This window comes from Bemisia tabaci, chromosome 1, assembly GCF_918797505.1.
Source record: "Bemisia tabaci chromosome 1, PGI_BMITA_v3".
NCBI classification, from domain to species: Eukaryota; Metazoa; Arthropoda; class Insecta; order Hemiptera; family Aleyrodidae; genus Bemisia; species Bemisia tabaci.
Window position 1 is genome coordinate 11,351,522 of NC_092793.1, and position 20,796 is coordinate 11,372,317.

General features: G+C 42.0%; 1 protein-coding gene across 2 annotated transcripts in view; it reads right to left on the bottom strand.

The window, feature by feature from the left end:
* Positions 1–20,796, bottom strand: part of MESR6 (misexpression suppressor of ras 6) — a 660,344-nt gene that overhangs the window by 115,036 nt on the left and 524,512 nt on the right. The gene's annotated exons all lie outside the window — the stretch shown is intronic.

Here is a 20,796-nt window from a genome sequence, read left to right on the forward strand (position 1 = left end):
GATCCGAACTTATCCACTAACTGTGCTTTCGAGTTTAATTCAATTTATTCCATACATATCTCCGCGCCAAATATATCGATCCAGTCTCGAGACGTTCATATGTGCACTACCCCATTACCCCTTTGGAGCTTTCTCCGCCCTCCCCACCCCACCCCGACCTCCCCTCCGCGCCCTCCCCGTCTGTCGCGTCGATGTTAACCTCCTCGCTGGCGATGTTAACGTTTCGTCGCTTGAAAATATTGGAATCATAATATTTTAATAAAAATGTGCATCTGTGCCGTCTCATATCAGCAGGCGCGCCGTGACAGCGCGCGACGCAACCCGCACGGCACCCGAGTATCATCTGCTATCTCGTTGCCGAGGTGCTCCACCCAGACTTGGGATGAATTTCAAATAAATTATAAAACGACGAAATTTCGTCTTCCGTTCCGTCGTCCTCGGGAAAATCCAAGGTACACATTCAATCCATAAAAATGGCTGGCGTTGAGTCAGTTTTGAACAGAAAAGTACTACTCTTACTATTAGGTTACGCAGGAAGCACTAAAAATATGGCTCGAAAACCATGAGTAACGAGGTGGAATAAAGCTGGCTTCACATCATGCTCATGGGCAAATCAAACAAAGTTATTTTCAGCCAGGGAATTTCCTTGAATTCAAAGAAAATTTTCTGAAATGAAAAAGTATTCTTAGGGAATTGAATCGTTTGTTCGAGGAAAGAGCCAAACTCCGTAAAGAATATACATTCGACGGTGTAAGTCGGCAATCACATAACTCGTTTGCGGTGTCTGAAAATCTCCGCCTCTATGTTAATTTTTTAAAGGAGAACAAATTGACATCATTCCTTGAAGTTTATGCAGAATTTTCTTCGCACAGAGAAGAAAAATCAAGGCAGTTTTAAAGAATTGCCGTTGAGTAGTTTTCCGTTTAAAAAATTGAGTATGACAGGAAGTCTGCGACGTCGCAAGTTGAGTTATGTGATTGTCGACTTACACCGTCAATATATACATTCACATTTCAAATATACATTTTACAATAGTAGAAAGCTAATTTAACTGCGGGGGTGGTTAAATTAGCAATTTTTTTTCTGTTATTGTAAAATCTACATTGAAGCATGGCGGACGTTTTTGAAACTAAAACATTGTTAAATCAGCAATATCATTTTTTCCGTGCATAACAGCAGCAACAAGAGATAATCAGATCCGAATATCTTGACTCCTCAAGGATAAGCAAAGAAACAGTTTCGGGGGCCTAACGAAGTCTAGAATCCTCATTTATATTAGCCGAGGACCTTGAATTAAGAACTGAAACAGAGGGCATGAGGTCGGATCCTTGAACCTGTGCCGTGCATTCACCCCTTTCTCATTTCCATACTCAGCTGGCAAGTCTTCGCGCCCTCAGCGAGCCTCCTTCCCTCCAGCTGCCGCCTCCCCCCCCCCCCCCCCCCGGTAAAACGAGCCCGTCTTCGGATCGCATCCCGCGACGAGTAATTATCTTCCTTCGCGCTTAATAAGCCAGATTCTCCGTGGAATCTTGGAGATAACCCGCGCTGCGCACATGGCGCGGGATTCACGTCGACCGAAAATCAGGAACCGAAGTTAGAGGGCTCACACGCGATGGAGCATTTGTGGGATGTTTGTAGTTTTAAGTGTTTTTACTGCATTCTTAAGGATGTATGAACCGCGTTTAGCAGAAAGGTACCAAGCCACATCAGATATTGCCAAATTTAACTGGGCAGTTTAATTTTTTACACGTGAGAGTTTGTGCAGATTCCTTGGAAAAATTTGAGGAATTTGCTTCGTTCTGTGCAGAAAATTCACTGAAATTTGAACAAAAAATTAAATTGCCCAATTAAAGGCTATAGCTAATGTGGCTTGGTTCTTTTCTGCTCGATGCGGTCCATATTTCGTTGGCGCAGAGCCCATATTTGAACCCTTAAAAAATTAAACATTCATTACATACATGTTTATTTACGAGACTTCGTTAATCCCCTCGTGTCCATAAAATTGTATACGGCTGGGAAAAAACCTACGCATCACAGCCATCTTTTGTGGGGAAATGCACCTAGAACCACAATCGAATACGTTACATTACGTACCTCCCTTGTCATTCGTGCCACCCGCTTCCACCAATAGGCTCCCTCCATATATTTTTTGTCCTTTTTGTCTATCGCTTTGTCTATCCGTTTCAATAATCAGCCCGCCGGCCGATACGTCAGACCGCGCCACACGTATAGAACCATTTTTTTCCTGATGCAAGGAAGGGTGGAACACTGAAGCGTCGAGGTGAAAACCGTTGAAAAAGGGAACTTTCTACGTCTCCCTCGCGAATACTTGGGAGCTAAAACAAAATGGAGCGTGTGCCACACACGAGGTTTTCCTCTCACTCCCCCTCCCTTCCTTTCCCTCGGGGACCCTTGATTCTTTTTCGCTGACACAGAAAACTCCGGTTCGGCGTATAACAAGGCAACGCGCGGCTACACACATAAATCGCGGAGCCTCGCGACAATCCTTTCATCTTCCAATTGTATTTATTCGTCTCCTTTGTGTTCCGCCTTCCTTCCTTCCGTCGAGGGGCCCTCGAGTCGTCAAATGTGAGCTTTCCCTCCTCCCTTTTATCAAAATTCTAATATTGATAAGGTGCGTACATTCGGAGGAAACAAATGTAAGAGGGCGTCCCCCGCCCCCTCCCCGCCGCACCGAGCCCCCGAGCCGAGCGCGTGGGGGGGGGGGAGGGCTGAGGGATAAATCGAAACTTTCGTGGGGAAGCGGATGCGGGGTTCAAATCCCAACTCCCTAATAGTACCCAACGTCGCATCGTTGCCGTTCCCGAGGAAATCCTTCATATACTGCCATGCTAAGGAAGAACGCCGTATGAACATCGAGAGTTGCCAAATTTCCTCACTTAAATCTCTAATTTTGAGGAAAGTTATGAGTATTTTTCCTGAAATTTTCAGGGACTTTGTTGAAATTGGGACAAAATTATCTGAAAATTGTAGGAATACTATTCATAACTTTACAAGGAAATCGTGTTTATCCAATGACATTTGGCAACGCCTGAAGGTTCATACGGCGTTTTCCTTAGCACGGCAGTATAGTACCGCATCGCCGCACAGTGGATCGAGTCAATAGAAGAGGTCTGACAAAATTTGGAAACTTTAAACGCTTATAACTCCGATTATACAAAAATTTGAGCTTCTAAAAGTGGTTACATTGGTTTCCTCGTAAAATTTTCTTCTAAAAGCATCCCTTGCAACTTAAAATGTGTCGAAATAAACATCAAAATTTGCAGTTTCAGTCGAAAATTTCGTGTCCTACCTCTCTAATTGACTCGATCCATTGTGCGCCGTCTTGTATCTAGCATTTTCTTGACATGTGAAAGTGACGTCCAACGATCATCTGTCGCAGTCAAGAAGATCGTTAACTGATGTGGCGTGGACTCAAGAGTAAATAGAAAAGTTATTACACGTGTAGCAAATTGCTCAAAAATGGCTCGGAAAGTTGCAAGTTAATTGAAATGTTTAACTCCGCGAGTCCAAATAATCGCGCCAAACGCAGTGCGGTTAGTGCGAGACGCATACTAGCGCCTACAAGACTGCAGAAATACTTCACGCATTGCGCCAAGCAGTGCGGGCGGCAAGCGACGCACATTAGCGCCTACCAGACTCTATGAATACTTCACGCATTGCGCCGTGCTAAGGAAAAACACGGTGAGAACATTCAAATGTTCCCGGGTCTATCCCGATGAAACGTGTACTTTTAACGCTCCTCATGAATATTTTTCCTTACAATCTTGAGATACTAAAGGTCAAAGTGCGAATAAAATTCACTTTAATGTGGAGGAAAGATATTCGCAAAAGTCCCAGAAAATCGGTACTTCATCACAGGGAATTTAGCAACGCCTGAAGGCTCATAGACGTTTCCCCATCAAACGGCAGCCCGTGAGGAGGCTCTCTTCTACCTTTTCGTTGATCCAGGGCGTGGCTGTTGAATTTTTCAGAATTTGGCTTTTGAAGGTAATTTTATTTAAGGACCATGCATAAGCGGATCTGAGAAGGGGCGTGGAGACCCTGGACCAGTGGCGAGGCGTGAATGATCTATTATCTATACTTACCCATTTGAATCTGTGGTAAAGAATCGATTATTAGGGTGTTCCTTCCGAACACCCTAGTCCATCGATCCTCTTGCATGGGTTTAAATGGCAGATCAATCGATACATCGCAAAGTACGCCACGCCACGGGCAGAATAAGAGAGGAGATGGTAATCTATATTTAGGAGCGGTTATGTGAGGAGGTCTGCAGCGAAAGCAAGGGTGGTCGGACGGAAAGTGGGGGTGGTCGGAGTGAAAGCAGGGGTGATCGGAGTGTCGGGAATCGGGGGCGAGAGTGGTGCGCAGTGGCGTGGCGTGCTTTGCGATACATCGATTGGTCTGCCATTCAAACCTATGGAAAAAGATCGATTAACACGGTGTTGGCAACGAACACCTTAATAATCGATTCTCATCATAGCTTCAAATGGGGAAATATCGATAATCGATCATTCGCGCCTCGCCACCGGTGGTGCGGGTAATTCATTGAGGCAGCCGGTCGGGTCATGCCCGCGTGCAAGGCGCACCTTAAATCTCTCCCGAAGATTCTCACCACCTGCGGTCGCCGCCAAACGACCCTGTTACCCTCAATTTTGTCGGATAAACAACCCTTTCACGAGAGACCGGCCGACTGTTTACACCCCCGCCACACTGCTGCCAACGCTATCCAGCACCGACGACGATAATTGAATCGATTTCTTTTCAGCAACGGCCCAAGTTAAGTCTGTTGCGAGGCTTCAAAGTCCCAGGGAAATGTGTAGTGGCGAGACGTGAATGATCGATTATCGATATTTCTTCATTTGAATCTACACGGAGAAAAAAAACCTCGTGCGTGGGACCCGAAGTTTAGGTCATATGGATCTCTGAAGTTTTCGGATCGAGCATCTGAACACTTTAGATCTAGCTGTCGAGGTTCGGATCACACATCTGAAACTTCAGTTCTTACATCTGAAGTACTTCGGTTTTCACATCCGAAAAACTTCGGTTCTCACATCCGAAAAACTTCGGTTCTCACATCTGAAGTACTTCAGATGTAAGAATTGAAGTTTCAGATGTGTGATCCAAACCTCAGCAGCTGGACCTAAAGTGTTCAAATGCTCAATCCGAAAACTTCAGAGATCCATATGACCTAAACTTCGGGTCCCACGCACGAAGTTTTTTTCTCCGTGTATGGTAAAGAATCGATTATTATGGTGTCCGTTGCGAACACCCTGTTTATCGATCCTTTCCCATAGGTTTAGATGGCAGAGCAATCGATACATCGCAAAGTATGCCACGCCACTGGATTTGAGTAATTGGAATTCAAAACCTAGTAAGCGCCATCAGGTGTTGCTTGGGGTCGATTTTATCCGGTTGAATTTGTATTTCTGCAAGCTTAGTACGGAGGCAAAAAAGTAAGGTTTCCCTATCCCTCTCGTTACATTCCACTCGAGAAAAGTATCACAATCCCAACTTCACTCCTGGTTGATTTCGGCGCCAGATATAAGAGTAGTTGCACTAGCCGAAGGTCTGGTTGATCCAACCAGACTTTCGGTAGACTCAACCGCACCTCTGACCGTATAGTTGGGATTGTGATACTTTTTTTCTTTAAATGAACCATTGTTAACTCCCGACTGCAAGTGCTAAAATTTGATCTTCATTCGGAGAACAAACAGGTGATTTATCGAGTAAACGGAAAGGAGTCTGTAAAGACACCCTTTTTCAATAGACAGAGAAATATTAAGATAAGACCGCTACCGCTGCGCTGGTGGCAAAGACAATCGCAGGCCAACGGAACAAGGTGAGCGTGATATGCATAAAAGCGGCGAGTATGCAGATGGTAATAACAGAACCCTTTAAAAGCCGTAAAAAATATGAAAGAAGCCTGAGGGTTCATGAGAAAAAATAGGATGGCCTGACCCGGCGACGCGACTCCTCGGAGGGACCGAAGGGTTGGAACATTATTTTTTAACTTTCATACATTACGCGGACTCGTAGAGAAGGAAAAAAAGAACACAAATATTGGGGCTAATATTATTAGCGCAGCGTCTCCTGTCTCCCGCTCCTGTCTAGTGAGGCATGCGCTCTCATGGGGTGAAGGGATATTTTTTAACCCTTCCGCGCCCGGGCCGCATATGCAAATGCAACCTTTACTTGCCTTTTTTCCCTGTGAGAACCGAGAGCCCGTAACCGCTGTCTACCTGCCGCCGCGCCGCGCCGATTTGAATACGGGAAGATTGTCCCGCATTGTATTGAATTTCAAATTGAAATTATGAATATCGAGCGATCGGGTTTGCATACCGAATCATTATAATAACGTCCATGATTGATAGTCGTCGTCAAGTTATCATGTTACCTTTTCGGGCGTCCGAGTTAAGGCTCTACCCTCGGAGTCTCCTTCTGTTTGGCTCCGAGTTTTAACTCCGAGTGGAAGGTTCATCATGCTCTATGGGCAATGCTGCCGTGCTAAGGAAAAACGCCGTATGAGCCCTCAGACGTTGCCAAGTTTCCTCCGATAAAAACCGAATTTAGTGGGAAAATTGCGTATATTGGTTTCCAAAATCTTCAGACAATTTTGTACGCAATTTAATCTAAAATATCTGAAAATTTCAAGGGGAAATATGCAAGAATGTCCTTCGAAATATATAGTTTATTAATGGAAATTTGGCAACTCTCGAAGGTTCATACGGCGTTCTTCCTTAGCACGGCAGTATGGGCAATACTGCCGTGCTAAGGATAAACGCCGTATGAACATGCGAGAGTTTCCAGATTACCTTCGATGAAATGTTTTTTTCGGAGCGTTATGAATATTTTTCCTTGAAATTTTCAGGAGCTTCAGGTTAAATTGCGAACAAAATTATCTGAGAAATTGGAAGGAAGATATTCGCAAGTTTACCAGGGAATTTGCGTTTTATAAATGGAAATTTGGCAACGTCTGGAGGCTCATACGGCGTTGCCGAATTTCCTTTTTAAAACACGAATTTCCTGGTGAAATTATGAATATCTTCCTTCCAATCTTTCAGATAATTTTGTTCGCAATTTCACCTAAAGTCCCTGAAAATTTCAGGTAAAATATTCATATCTTTCCTCAAAGATAAACATTTTATTGAAGGAAATTTGGCAACTCTCGAATTTTCATACGTCGTTCTTCCTTAGCACGGCAACATAGTATACCCAAGTTCATTATGCTCCATGGGTATATCCATGGCACACCGAAAAAGAAACATTCGATTATACACTGAAAAAAAATTTCTTGAGATATTATTTTGACTTAAAGCCTCGTTTCTTGTCAACAAAATTTGGGTTTTTTTTAAGTTAAATCGTGTTGATTTAACTTAAAATCACTTTTTCTGAGTTACAGAAACGTTATTTTCTTACCATTTTTTTAAACTCAAGCTAAACGATAGCTCAACGATGACTTTTCAACTAAAAAAAAAACTGATGTTGAGTTGAATCCGCACGGATTTAACTGAAAAAAGGGGGAAAAACCCCACAAATTTTGTCTACAAGAAACGGCGCTTTAAGTCAAAGAGAATCTCAAGAAAAAAAATTACATTGTATGTACCGTAAGTGCGGTGTACCATTTTAGCCGTTTCACTCAAGGCATGGACCCACAACCCTACTCTCCGTTCTGGTCATTGTATCCTCGATTCAGTTATTTCAACAGATCAGCTCATTCCGTCCAACCAGTTTTACAGTTCAGTCGGGGTTTGAAAGTTCGATTACATGAACCGAAGTATGGTTACATGAAACAAAGTATGATTACATGAATCTGTAGACTGCCGGTGCTGAGGGAAATCTCCGTGTGAACATTCGGCGGTCGCCGAATTTCCCCCAATTACATTATTTTTTATGGGAGATGATATGAATATTCATCTTTGAAATGTTCAGATGGTTCGGATCGAATTGCAAATAAATTTCCTCGAAAAATTGATGTAAAAATATTAACAAGGTTTCTAGAAATGTTTTGTTTTATTGAAGAGTCGAACACACAGTCAAACAGCATTCCACGTTCCTTGATCGCTTGCTGAAGAGAAACGGAAACTGCTCTCTTCGCGAGAAAGTTTCCTCTTCTGACATTTTTGATCGATTATATTAGGATGGAGCTCATATTCATTACATTTCCTGTGCCTTTTATCTCTAAACCAATTACTAGATTGGGCCCTTGACATTTTTTGAATTGTGGGGGGCAACCTCCCCCCTCACTCTAGTTCCGCCCATGGAAGGAACCAAGTCAAGACAAGATGGGATGAAATCGAAATAAAGTGGTTTGAAGTTGGTTCTCTAAAGTCCGAATCTTAGAGATTAAGTTCAACGCCTGTGTTCACGTTCAAATTATTTTTTCTCGACTTTGAGTAAGCTTGAAACTACTGTCGACTCATTTTTTTCAAAACGTGATTTACTCGTTAGTTCAAATCTGTTTAGTCTATCGCATTTGCCCTCGTGAGGTAGGAAAAAATCATGCTTAGCTCGCTGATGTGTTCCAATTTCAGAGTAAATTACATGCATTTTTTTAAAATGTAAACTTACAATTGAACAATTTTACACAGTCATTTACAGACTGCCTTAGTCTTTTCAAATTTGTTTTTATCAGGAAATAATCAAATATAGGTTCCACTAAGGTTTTAGACTGCTGAAAGGTTTTGGTACTCTGAGGTGTAGTTAAATGTTTCGCTTTAAAATAATTGCAATCGAGAAAACTTTTTTTTAAATACATGGCAGTCTTGCGCTGCATCTCGTGAGCATCCTGCAAGGAGCGTATTACCAAGTCCCGATCGTCTTTCCTTCATTCTCGATAATGTAAATATTTTCTTAAAAGCAGAGAGACCCTCTACGGAAGAAGTTGCACGTCTAACTTATAGATAAAAAGTTTATAAAAGATTAGTGCCGTGTATCATTTTGTAGTCTCGACAGATTACACTGTTTGTTGGGAGCTTTCGCCTCGGATTCTACAGTCTGCGACGCACGGCACTTTTGGACTTTACGGAAACCTTCTGCGATAAAAAAAAAAAAAAAAAAAAAAAAAAAAAAAAAAAAAACTTTCAACAGCAAAAGCGGGATGGAGGAAAAATGATAGGACAACGAATCAGCATCAACATAGAGATACACCGTTTTTTTAGATAAATAATATAATAATTGATTTCTGATCATTCTCATTCCATTAGGTGTTTCCAAATCCTTTTCCCGGACCTGTATCGTTTAATTTTTTTTTAATCGTGCAGAAAAAGAGACTGTAGTACACGTACTTAAAAGTTTAAAATTTTGGTTATTAAAGCTGAAATAAGGAGGTTTGCATTGCGAAAATTTTAATACAAAAAGTGTTTTAAATTTTCTAACCAAAGTTTGTGATTTGAAATTCGCGGTTCAAAAAGCGTTGTTAAAAAAAAAGAAAAAAAAGAAAAAAAAAGCTTCAAATTGTATTCTGCTACCTTTAGAGTACGGGGTTGCCTAATTTTAATGCACCTTTAACTCGCAACTGATTCATTCGGACATTAGAGAATTTTCCGTCGAAATCTCAGAATCCAGTTTTTCATCTCAACTCGACAACAATTGCTCAACCGAAGAAAATACCTACCCCACGCAAAGCAATCTTCACTAAGTGTAATGACAAAATGTCCTATTTCTCGAGGGTTGATCACAATTTTGTCAGTCCCCACGCGAAAAGGCGTAAAGTCACTCAATTCGCTCAAATACACTCAAGTGCTAATACGTTAAAAAAAATAAAACAAAATAAATAAATAAATAAATTCCTGTCAAACTTCCATGCTTTTGTCGATTTATTGCGTGTATATAATCAGGAAAAAGACCGTGAAAATAAAAATTTCAGTTATAAACATTCGGTAGTACATCTTTGATGAAGTGTAAAATTTGTTGTCGTTGTTTTTTTGTCTCTCTCCCTCTCTCCTTGTGTAATTTAAATTATTTTTTCATTAGCTACCTCTACCGTTAATTTGCAGTCCGTTTGTTTAGGCTGCGACATTGTGATCAAAGAATTTTGTTTATTATACCTCATATTTGTTGATGCTTATATTAGTGCTGAAAAACTAAATCCTATATATTTAGTTGTCGTTGCGGACGAGATTATTCACGGATACTTAATTCCTCTCATTTATGTACTATCATCATTTTCTTCATATATTTTCCTCAATTAAACATTTTTCGTCTAATTTAATGTCAACGAATGCAGCTCATTCATTATTTAACGAAATAAAATTAAAAAGAAAAAGATTGTGCTACAAAATCAACACTTTTGCCTATTTAAATCCATGTAAAGTATCCAAATGTTATCGCACGATCTGACAACTGTGAACACACTACATTTGGTACTGCCGTGCTGGGCAAGAACTCCGTAAATCCATCAAGATTTTCCCTCGTTTTTTGGAACTTAACACTTTCTAAAATATAAACCGTTTTACCCATGCAGCTCAAATTTTCAGGTCACGTTTTTGATAGTATTTACAAAAGGGTTCTGTAAAAACATTGTCCCGAGGTACACAAGTTTTTCTGTTATGATAGATTGTTTCTAAAAAATACAAAATGGCGTTTACGGCGTTTTTGCGTTGCACGGCAGTACACGAATATTGAACTTAGGAGAGGAGTAAAAACCAGGCCACAAAATGAAAACTATTCGGAGAGAAAGCATCGAGTTTACTTTCTAGTAAAGTCTTAAAAAGCTCCGAAAAGACAAGTACGGCACCGAGGAAGGCGTTCAGAGATCAACAACTGCACGGCAAAGAGGAAACACTGGAGTCAAAGGTGGAGGCCCCAAAAAACAACATGAAAAAAACTCAAAAAGTAAACGGAAACACAGAGAGCACAAGCGGCTCGCATGCAAATAATTAAACGGTTCGGGACCAAATTAAACAGGGGCGAGGAGGGACGCGTAATTGAGGCGGCCATATTTGGGAGGGCCGGAGCGGCCCCACCCAGATCTATTCTTGAAAAATGATTTGGCGCACGGGTTGGTCAATGTTGCCAGGCAACGAATCAATAGGTGACATACGTCGGGTCCGGTCTCCTACCCCTCGTCTCTCTGGCCGCGCCACCGTGAGGGGTTGTCCCGGAGGGTAGGGGCTAGATCCACGCGGAGTTTACGCTTCAAGGCAATGTTTGGTTAACATTTCCGCGAAAGAATTCGATTCATCGGTCAATGTCGAGCGAGCGTTAAAAGGATCAACTTATTTCATTACGCACTGAAAAAAAGTTCTCGGCGTTTTTGCCAAGGTCCGTTGGTACCTTTACCATCTCACTTTTTTTTACCAATTATTGGTAATTTTACCGAGACAGACTGGTAAGCTTACCTAAAAACCGGTATTTTTACTGTTTTTTCAGGTGAGAATACCACTTTTATTGGTAATCGATTCCCGGTAACTTTGCCGTTTTATCTCGGTAATTCTACCACAGTCGATAAAAAATATTGGCGTTTTTACAAAGGTCCAGTAAAATTACCGAGAAAGTTCAAAAATTTTACCGAGATTTCTCGGTAAAATTACCAATTCCACAAATGGTAATTTTACCAAGAGAAAACTGGGGTCAAATAGAACCCTGAATTCTTGGTAATTTTACCCTTTTCTTAGTAAATACACCGAGATTTTTTTTTCAGTGCGGCAGTATATTCAAACAATACTTGTTGGGCATTTTAGTGGTGCTTTTCAAACGTTCATAGTCTTCATTACCGAGAAAACTCTTGCCGCAATATTAATGCGGGACACTGAAAAAAAAGTTACGGGTTGCTTAGACACAGCGTCTGTTCCGGACTCAAGGCCGGTTATGGTTGTATTTTTTGAACAGAAATATAAATGAATGTCGAGGAAATCAAGTTTTTTAATATATTTTCGAAACTTTCCTTTCACCGGTTACGCTGTTCTTGAACTAAGCCGTCCCATTATGCTGCCGTGCTGAGGAAAAACGCCGTATGAATTCGAGTGTTGCCAAAATTTCCTTCGATAAAATGTTCATTTCCGAGAAAAATTATGAATATTTTTCCTTTGAATTTTCAGAATCTTTAGGTGAAATTGCGAACAAAATTATCTGAAAAATTGGGAGGGAAATATTTATAAGTTTACAGGGAAATTCGCGTTTTATCAAAGGAAATTTGGCAACACCTGAAGGTTCATACGGCGTTTTACCTTAGCACAGCACAGTGTGTGTGGCAGATATGTGGGAGTTTAAATGCAGATGCTGGCGCGTGTTTCATCACTCATGTCCGGTTCTATACGCGTTGACTTCCGGTTAACCCTTCCAGCACAGCTCTCCCTTCCCGCACATCTCTCATTCCTCCCTCACATCTTGGTGCTTTGCATAAACCAAACCTGAGGCAACTCTTCATAGTCTCAAGTAGGGTTCTCCCATTCCATGTCCGTCAATAGTTCCGGGGTTCTTTTTGTGTTTTTAAAAGTTCTGAGAAAGTTCTGGAAAATGCGAAAGATTCGCAAATGCAAAAAAATATCTCATTGACGTTTGTGACATTATGGGACTAGAATCAAGGTTGTCGGGTTGTGCCCATGAATTGAGATCTTTGACATGGTTTTAAATTAAGGAATAGTGCTGACTTTTCAGTGCAATCTGGCAACAATAGAACATATGTTATAGGGAGAATATAGATCTGAGGATGGAGGATCCACTTCTTACTATGCCTCAGCCATCTTAAGTTCTCAGGTTTAACAAAGGTCTAACAGGATCAAAATAAAGGGTGCATGGGCAATACATGTGATGAAGATGATTCAAAATAACAGAAAATTTAGTTATTTGCTTAGCTTTACTCAAAATTACTAATGCGGCGTATTCACTCACTTTTAAAACACATTTTTTGCATTAAACGTGAGAAATTCTTTCAACACTGATAAAAAAAAGCTCTGCAATATGAACCGCAACTGTAATACACCTGAATAAAGAAGAAAGAATCGAGTATCATCACAGGCGAAGACAGGAGAGACGTATTCGAATATCTTTTGTTCCGAATCTGAGCGACACCTCACTGAGAACATATAGCGGAGCATTGAGAGTTCACTCTGCGCGTCTTCGCGCCTTCAATTTTGCAGATGCAGCACGGACGTCCATCAAGTACGAATAGTTGTATCTCTGCGCCGTCGTTGACGCTCATCCTTTCCCTCGCTCTATTACCATACTGTGTTTGTTTCCGTTTGTCTCATTCGTAATGGTGCTTTGAGCACTTCGTGAGTAACACAGCCAAAGCTAGGAGAGATGTGTTCGGGCCTCTTTTTTTAACTTTTTTCCCGAATCTGAGCGACACTTCATTGATAGCATTTGGCAGAGCATTGAGAGCTCACGCTTCGCGTCATCGCGCCTTCAATTTTTCAGATGCCGCACGGACGTCCATCAAGTACGAATAGTTGTATCTCTGCGCCGTCGTTGACGCTCATCCTTTCCCTCGCTCTATTTCCACACTATGTTTGTTTGTTTCCGTTTGTTTTATTCGTAGTGGTGCTTCAAGCACTACGTGAATAACACAGCCAAAGATACGAGAGATGTTTGAGCCACGATTATTTCCTTTACTCCCGATTTCGGCGTTACTAGTAGCATTGAGCAGAGCATTGCGAGTTCACGACTCACGCCATTGCGCCTTCAATTTTTCATCTGCATTGTGGTCATCCATCTTGCGCGAATAGATGTATCGCGTTTAGATGTCTGTTATTTTTTAAATTTGAGCTAAGTTAAAGTTAAGTTTGCTCGAAACATGCGATGGTATGTCCAAATCAATAGTCGTTTTGAAAAGGAAAAAATATGTTGATAGATATGTTGTTAAATACGTCCTTAAGAACTCTCCAAAGGGTGAATGCATACGTCTAAAAATCCTTTACTCCTTACTCTCTCTTCTCCCGTTCATTAAAGATATTTTCCGCATATATTCTCGGTCGTAATTTTTTCTTCTTCTTATTCTACTTTCTGTTAGAGGGGCGCGTTTTCGGTGCGCCAAGGCAGCGAATCTACCAATGGAAGATTGGCCTTATGACCAGTCCGAACCTGCCTGGACCCCTACCCCCCTTAGCCTCGTTAATTGTACCTTTTTTTAAATTTTTGGAGGGCAGACATAAAATATTATCGGGGACGTACACAAAATAATGTAAATTTACCGTCACGTTTTTTAATGGACCCTCCCCCTTAAAGAATTCCTAGCTACGCCACTGCTAGGAAGGATATAAAGGTGACTTGACTATTTTCCCCATACGTTTCCGTCATTTTCCCTGAATTTTTGCCATTTTCCCTAAGGTTTCCAGGTTTTCCCTGTGATATCCCGGTTTTCCCTGTGATATCCTGGTTTTCCCTGTGATATCCTGGTTCTCCCTGTGATATCCTGGTTTTCCCTGTGATATCCCGGTTTTCCGGGTGTTCCCTGACTGTGGCAACCCTGGTGACTGCGAAGGTGTGGCTGAAATGAAGCGTGTCTCGGCGTTGCGTTGCGCGTCCCGGAGGAACAATGGCTCGGCGAAAGGGGTGACCGGACCCGGAGGAGGAATTAAAACCGCGGAAGACGAGGCCGAGGCGGTAACAATAAAATCGAGCTGGAAGACGGCTCGGAGAAGCCCGGACAGCTGGACAAGCGGCGGCATATGCCAGGCAAGACGGCCCCGCTCCCATTAACAACTTCACACCTGCCCCCCGAAGTCCGCCACCACGGTCGCCAACGCCCCGGCCACAATTACAGCTATTCGTCAATAAACATTCATCATCTAATTTTTGTTATTTATGTTTTTCTACCACTCACACCGTCGTCGTCATCTCTTCGGCGCTTCCCGCTTCCCGCTCATGGGCGGAAATAGGGGGGCCAACTCTGAACTGGACGTATTAATGCTAAATGGACGTATTTCTATTAAGCGGAACTATGTGCATTAAGACATGAGCCCTGAGACCCACAAAAATACATGCATAACAGGGCTCACGTCATAATGCACATAGTTCCGTTTGACAGAAATACGTCCAAATGGAACTATGTGCAAGTAGGAAGATGGGGTGTGCTCGTGGTGAGCTGGATAAGAAACAAAGTAAACGTGGATACAGTTCCTTTTGAGAAAATGGAAAAGCGGGATCTTCAATTAAATCAAAAGGAACTAAGCGCTGACTCGTGAGCCGTGGGCATGTATCTAGAGCGTTGTGGACAGGGCTCATGAGTTGAAGACCGCCTTCCCGTACGTCGTCGCTCCCGTCGCTGCCGCTGACGTCACTGGCGCTTTTAAAGTCCCAATCATTCTTATGGCCCGAGCAATAACGAGCACACCCCATCTTTCCACTTGCACATAGTTCCTTTCAGCATAAATACGTCCAACTGACGTCCTGAGGGTCCCGTTCATCCGATTTTAGAAAACTTGAGCTTAAATTAAAGCTGAGAGTATGTCTCAAATTTAATGCACATCCAATCGGATTTTTTCTTTCGTATCTGTAATAGTTTAGAAATGAGAGCCAAACGCGCAAGATTTTTGGGATGCCCCTCGTGGTTGTAAGGGATGAATCTCTATGTTCAGTCGAAGAAGACGGGAATTCTGTCTCGGTCGTAGCGACGCACAGTAGAACGAGCTAATGGAAGCGGTTAGACATGAAAGTTTTGACTGAAATTTCAAATTTTCATGTTTCTTTCGTCGCAAATTCAATTTCAAGGGGCGTTCCTGAAAGCAAATTTCACAAAAAATCCAATGCAAACATTCTTGAACCTTTTCGTTTCATATTTTTGAGAATATAAGCTTTCAAAGTTCCAGATTTTGTCCGAATTCTCCTATCGACTCTGTCCACTTTGCGACGCGACAGGGCCACAGAACGCGGAGGTGACGCGCGATGGCGTGAATTATTAGTAGGCGCACTCGTTGGGCGCGAGTCAAGCGTGTACGAATTGACGATTGGATTATTGGGTGGAGGGGGGAGGATGGAGGGGGGGGGCGACTGAGCATCGACCGTGGGGGAGGCCGCACGACGTGAGTTATGGGCTTTCGCCGAGTGAGACATCAATATGTGCCGAAATGCTCGCAACAATTTTCATTTCAGGAGCGATCGGCGCTTCAAAAGCGGTGTCGAGCAAGGGCAAGGAGGGAGAAAGTAAAATGCCGAGGTTTCCCGATCGTCAGCTTAAAATCTCCATTTCATACGGAAAACCGTTAGGGACCACGTTCGACACACGGAGAATGTCCCTTGCACCACAATTGGACTGCATTTTGCAATTTCGAACTATAAATTCTGGCTCCTCTGGAAAAACACGTATGTGCATAGGAAAACTAATTGCACATACGTTGTTTTTTAATCCGGGCTAGAATTTATAGTTCCAAATTTCAAAATGCAGTCCGATTCGTCGTCTCCCGGACGGAGGAGCGTAACTCCGTTCCGAAGTTGAAAAATTGACTCAGACAATTCAAATTTTCACAAGAATGTGCCTGTGCAATTTTCGTCAAAAATGTTTCGGATTTTTGCATGAGATCCGGGGAAAATCAGTGGAATTCTCCGTTAGAAATGTCCAAGATTCTCCTAGTAAAAGTGCAATTTGCAAGGGAAAATTGGAGAGAGTACGAGTGGACATGTCGGTAATTTTCAGGTTAGGTCATGAAGCTTTCAGGGTCCAAAAATGCAGCTAATCTATGAATTCAAATTATCCAGAGAGATTTATTATTACAATTGATACGACCCGTCGACCCGTAGTTGTGCATCAGAATTCAAATTCCAGAGAGATTATTATACAATTGAACGACCGTCGACCGTTGTTGGTGCAGCACGTATTCGACTTAGTTTTTCCATAAATTCACTTTTGTTGCAGAATAATGCTTATACTTGAACATGAACATTCTTGACCACCTTGGTTTGATATTGGAATCTGAAGATTGGCAGTGACATTATTTGTGTTAGAAGATCGGCTGCTCTTTTGGGCCCTATGAGCTCCATATTATGGACGTATTTCTATCAAACGGAACTATGTGCATTAAGACATGAGCCCTGAGACCCATAAGGATATGTGTATAACAGGGCTCGCGTCATAATGCACATAGTTCCGTTTGATAGAAATACGTCCATTTCGATGTCTATGCTCTCCCTGTGTATGTGCTCTATATTAGAGTCCCTTTATACCCAGAGTTAAGACAACTCACTTTTGGTTGGGCTGAAAGTGGCCTAAAAAAAAATCCAATTCTGATTGGTTCTCGCTCATGGAAGCCGAAACGAGTGCACCAAGATGGCGGTACCTTGAATGTGAACAAGAATAATGAAAATATTACCTAATTGTGGTTTATCAAGAGTAAATTGTTATTGCCATCGGTCCAAAATGAAAATAGATTAAGAAATTATTCACAAACCAATCTCATTTTCTTTTTAATTGATCCACTCAAAAAAAAAAACTACGGCCCTGTGACCCGGTTGCTCTGGACACTGGTGATCCCGGCGTTAACGCGCTGTGCGCCAGCTAGTACTGGACCCAGCGGCCGGTGTCCCGTGGACCCCGCGCGGCCTTCATGGCCGTAAGACCGGTTAGGAGCCGAGCGTAAGTTACGGGTTTCAGGATCGGAGCCAACCGCTTCCACGGCCGTTGGCAGTGAGGTGAGATTCAGTTTTCGGAAAATGGCGTCACCATCAGATTAAAATTGAGACGGCTACGTGTATATTCGCAGAAAATTATAATATTTTACGTCAATGTTATTCAGTGCGTGAATTTAAAGTTGCCGCCAGCCTTGAACATTTTCGGGAGCGATCGCAGCCACCACTCAGCGTTGTTTATTGAGGTTAGAATCTAGTAAATTGCTTGTCATTGTTGGTCATTGCTCATTACGTGTGTTCGTTTTTCGTTTAATTTTGGAGGTTTTCGATATATTTTCTTGATTCTGTGCGGTGCACGATTGATTCTAAAGTTCTGTGTGATAACGCTTGTCAAATACTTTCGGAAATGCGACGAGAGTTAAGTGAAAATTGTCAGTTTTACCTACACACTGAGCTCATATCCTCTCCTCCTGTAAGTTCGTTTGCAATTCACTTATTTTCCCCCTACTAAGGGAAAGAACTTAAATCCAAGAAAAGCAATCAATTACCTGCCACGCATCTTCCCACAGAGTAAATTACCGCCACACTAAAATACTGATAATGTAGACACAAGAATGTCTATTTACCGATTGCAACTTCATTGTGCCACCTTTGCTTGCTCATAAGATTGGGTTGATTTTTTATTCCATTTCAATCTAATCTCTGGCTTATACTTAAATGTTTTCAATTGAGAGTAGGTAGTATTTCACTCTCCGACATCCAACACCTCCCTTCTCTGTTGCCAAAATAGCTGTCCGCCAGCGGAAGCTATAAGCCAATCTTGCCTGCGTTGATTATCCGATAAGAGCCAGTGCAAACATTGTTGCTGTGAATATCTCTCTGATTCCATATCCCAATTCTAGGGAGCTCAGTGTACTGTAATAGTGGTAAAATTTTGTGTGAATCGCGCTTCAGTTTGCTGAAGGGAAGATCTACAATTTTAACAAGTGTGACAATTTTCGGTGGTATATTTCTTCGCTAATATTTTGTGGAAATTGTATCCGGTAGTTATTGCGGAGAGTTATATCTTGAAGTTTTGTCAACTTTTACTACTGAATTTACACTTTGAAATATTCTCAACCTCATTTTCAAGATTCTGAAGCTTTTCTAGTCGTAAGGAGTAAAAATCTGTAAGTACCTAGACCTACGCCTGTGCTTTTCCTTTGTTAATCATTTGGGTGATTTCCTACTTTGCATTCGTATTTTTTATTGAGGGATGAACCAGGTTTTGTTTTTGACAAATGCTGAATTCTCATTGAGTGAAAGTAATTACATTTATTGAGAACGGGCTGCCAAGTGATAAAAATGATTTTTCAATTTACATTTTTCGCTGCAATGAGTTTTAGCAATTTATCATACCTTGGACAGTCTGTTCTACATTTAAAATAGGTAGCATGAATTTTTGATCTATCTACATTTGTTCCTTCCAGTGCTTCCCCAGTGCTTTATTTATTTCTACGAAGGCTTGCAACATTAAAGTTAGGTTTTTGAAAATTTCTCTTGATATCTCTACACGATGAATAAGCTAACATTCATATGCTGATTTTCTTTCTCAATAAGCATCATCTCTTCTCTAAGATTCATCTCTTTTCTCAAATTGACTTGCTGAACTATCAGCCAAGGAGTTCAAATCTCTCTTGATATCTGAAACATGATCAACAAGCTAACGTTCATATGCTCTTTTTCTTTCTTAGACATTGAATTATCCATCACTTTCCTGAAACTAAATTGTTATGAACTATCAACAAAGAAATATATACCTATTTTAAAAAGAAGGAAAGAAAAAAAATCTTGTTCAGAAATTGACACAAGATAATTCACTCAATGTTTAAAACTTTGCTGGAAAGTTTTTCTTTTCTAAGTATGTACTTTAATGGTGAATTTTCAGCTGTAGTTCCGAAAAAATCCACCACGTCGCGGACAGCGGCGGCGCGCAGAGCTCCGGCCGTCCAGCCCGTAAGTAGCGCCTAGAGCGCAAGCTGCCTATGCCGCTCGAGGCCGCGACTTACGGTTTTCATGTCCGTAGGACTCCGCATCGTCCCCGCACGTAGCAATCCGGCCGTCAGGCGCGTAGGCGAACGGTAGTGCCATATAGCCCATCCAGTCCGTGCTCCAGGTCCGCTGCTTATGGCCTCCACGGCCGGAGCTTTTTTTGAGTGTCAATTTGTTGATGTTGTTGTTTTTGTGTGACAGACATCGCAGGATTCCTGATCCTTATCCCTCAATATCGTTCGTTTGGGTGCACTCGTTTCGGCCTCCATGGCCAACCAAGGCCGGCTGCCAGTCAGCTGATAATCGAGTTGTCTTAACTCTGGGTATAAAGGGACTCTACTCTATATCACACAATATCCAAATTTTCATACGAACGAAGCGGAAGCAGTGACACAAAAAGTTACACGGTCTGGATTAGGTTTAAAAGCAATCCAAAACGTTGGACGTAATTTTCTTGAGAAGTTATTTTCCCATTCATGCCGTTTTTCCGACTTCATCTTGAATTTATGGAAATTTTTGTAAGGCTGACAACCTTGCGAGAAAGGGCTCCATGGTGCATGAGCCTTCGCCACGGCAGAAGCGAGTCGAAGGGAGAAAGGGACCAACAATTTGATGAAATGAAACTAAATCGCGAGGCTTTCCGCGTGATCCCTCGATCGAGGCGCCGCTGGGCCACCAGTCCGCCGACCCTTCCTTTCCCGGCATCAAAACTCACGCGCCCCGTAATTCCAAGTTTATTGAGCCATCGGCTCCGTGAGCTTTCGCAAATTATTACCCGGTCCAACGGGGGCGAGCCATGTTCCCCCAACCCACGGCGAGGAGAAATAGTTCCGCGTCGAAAAAACGAAAACTTCAAAAACATTACCACGTATTCTACCGTCCTGAGTAAGAATCCCCGCGCGCCCTCAAAGGTTGCCAACTTTACTTTGATAGAATTTTCACGGAGTGGGGCATCATTCCGGAAAAAAGTCTATCTGCATAGAATAATTGGAACATACCGTTCATGATCATATATCTTTTGTCGATTTTTTCTTTTTTATCAGGATTCATGATTTTTTTTCAAATTGTTACCTGCCTTTTATTCCTGATCTCTTCAGTAGTTGTTGTCCTATTCTTTATTATTTTACCATGGTCATTTCGGGAGATGTTTTTCCCCATCTTTAAATCCTTCGTAGCTTCCAAGCCTCAACAAAGAGTGATCAAAAAGAAACGAAGGACCTAAGGATGGAAAACACAACT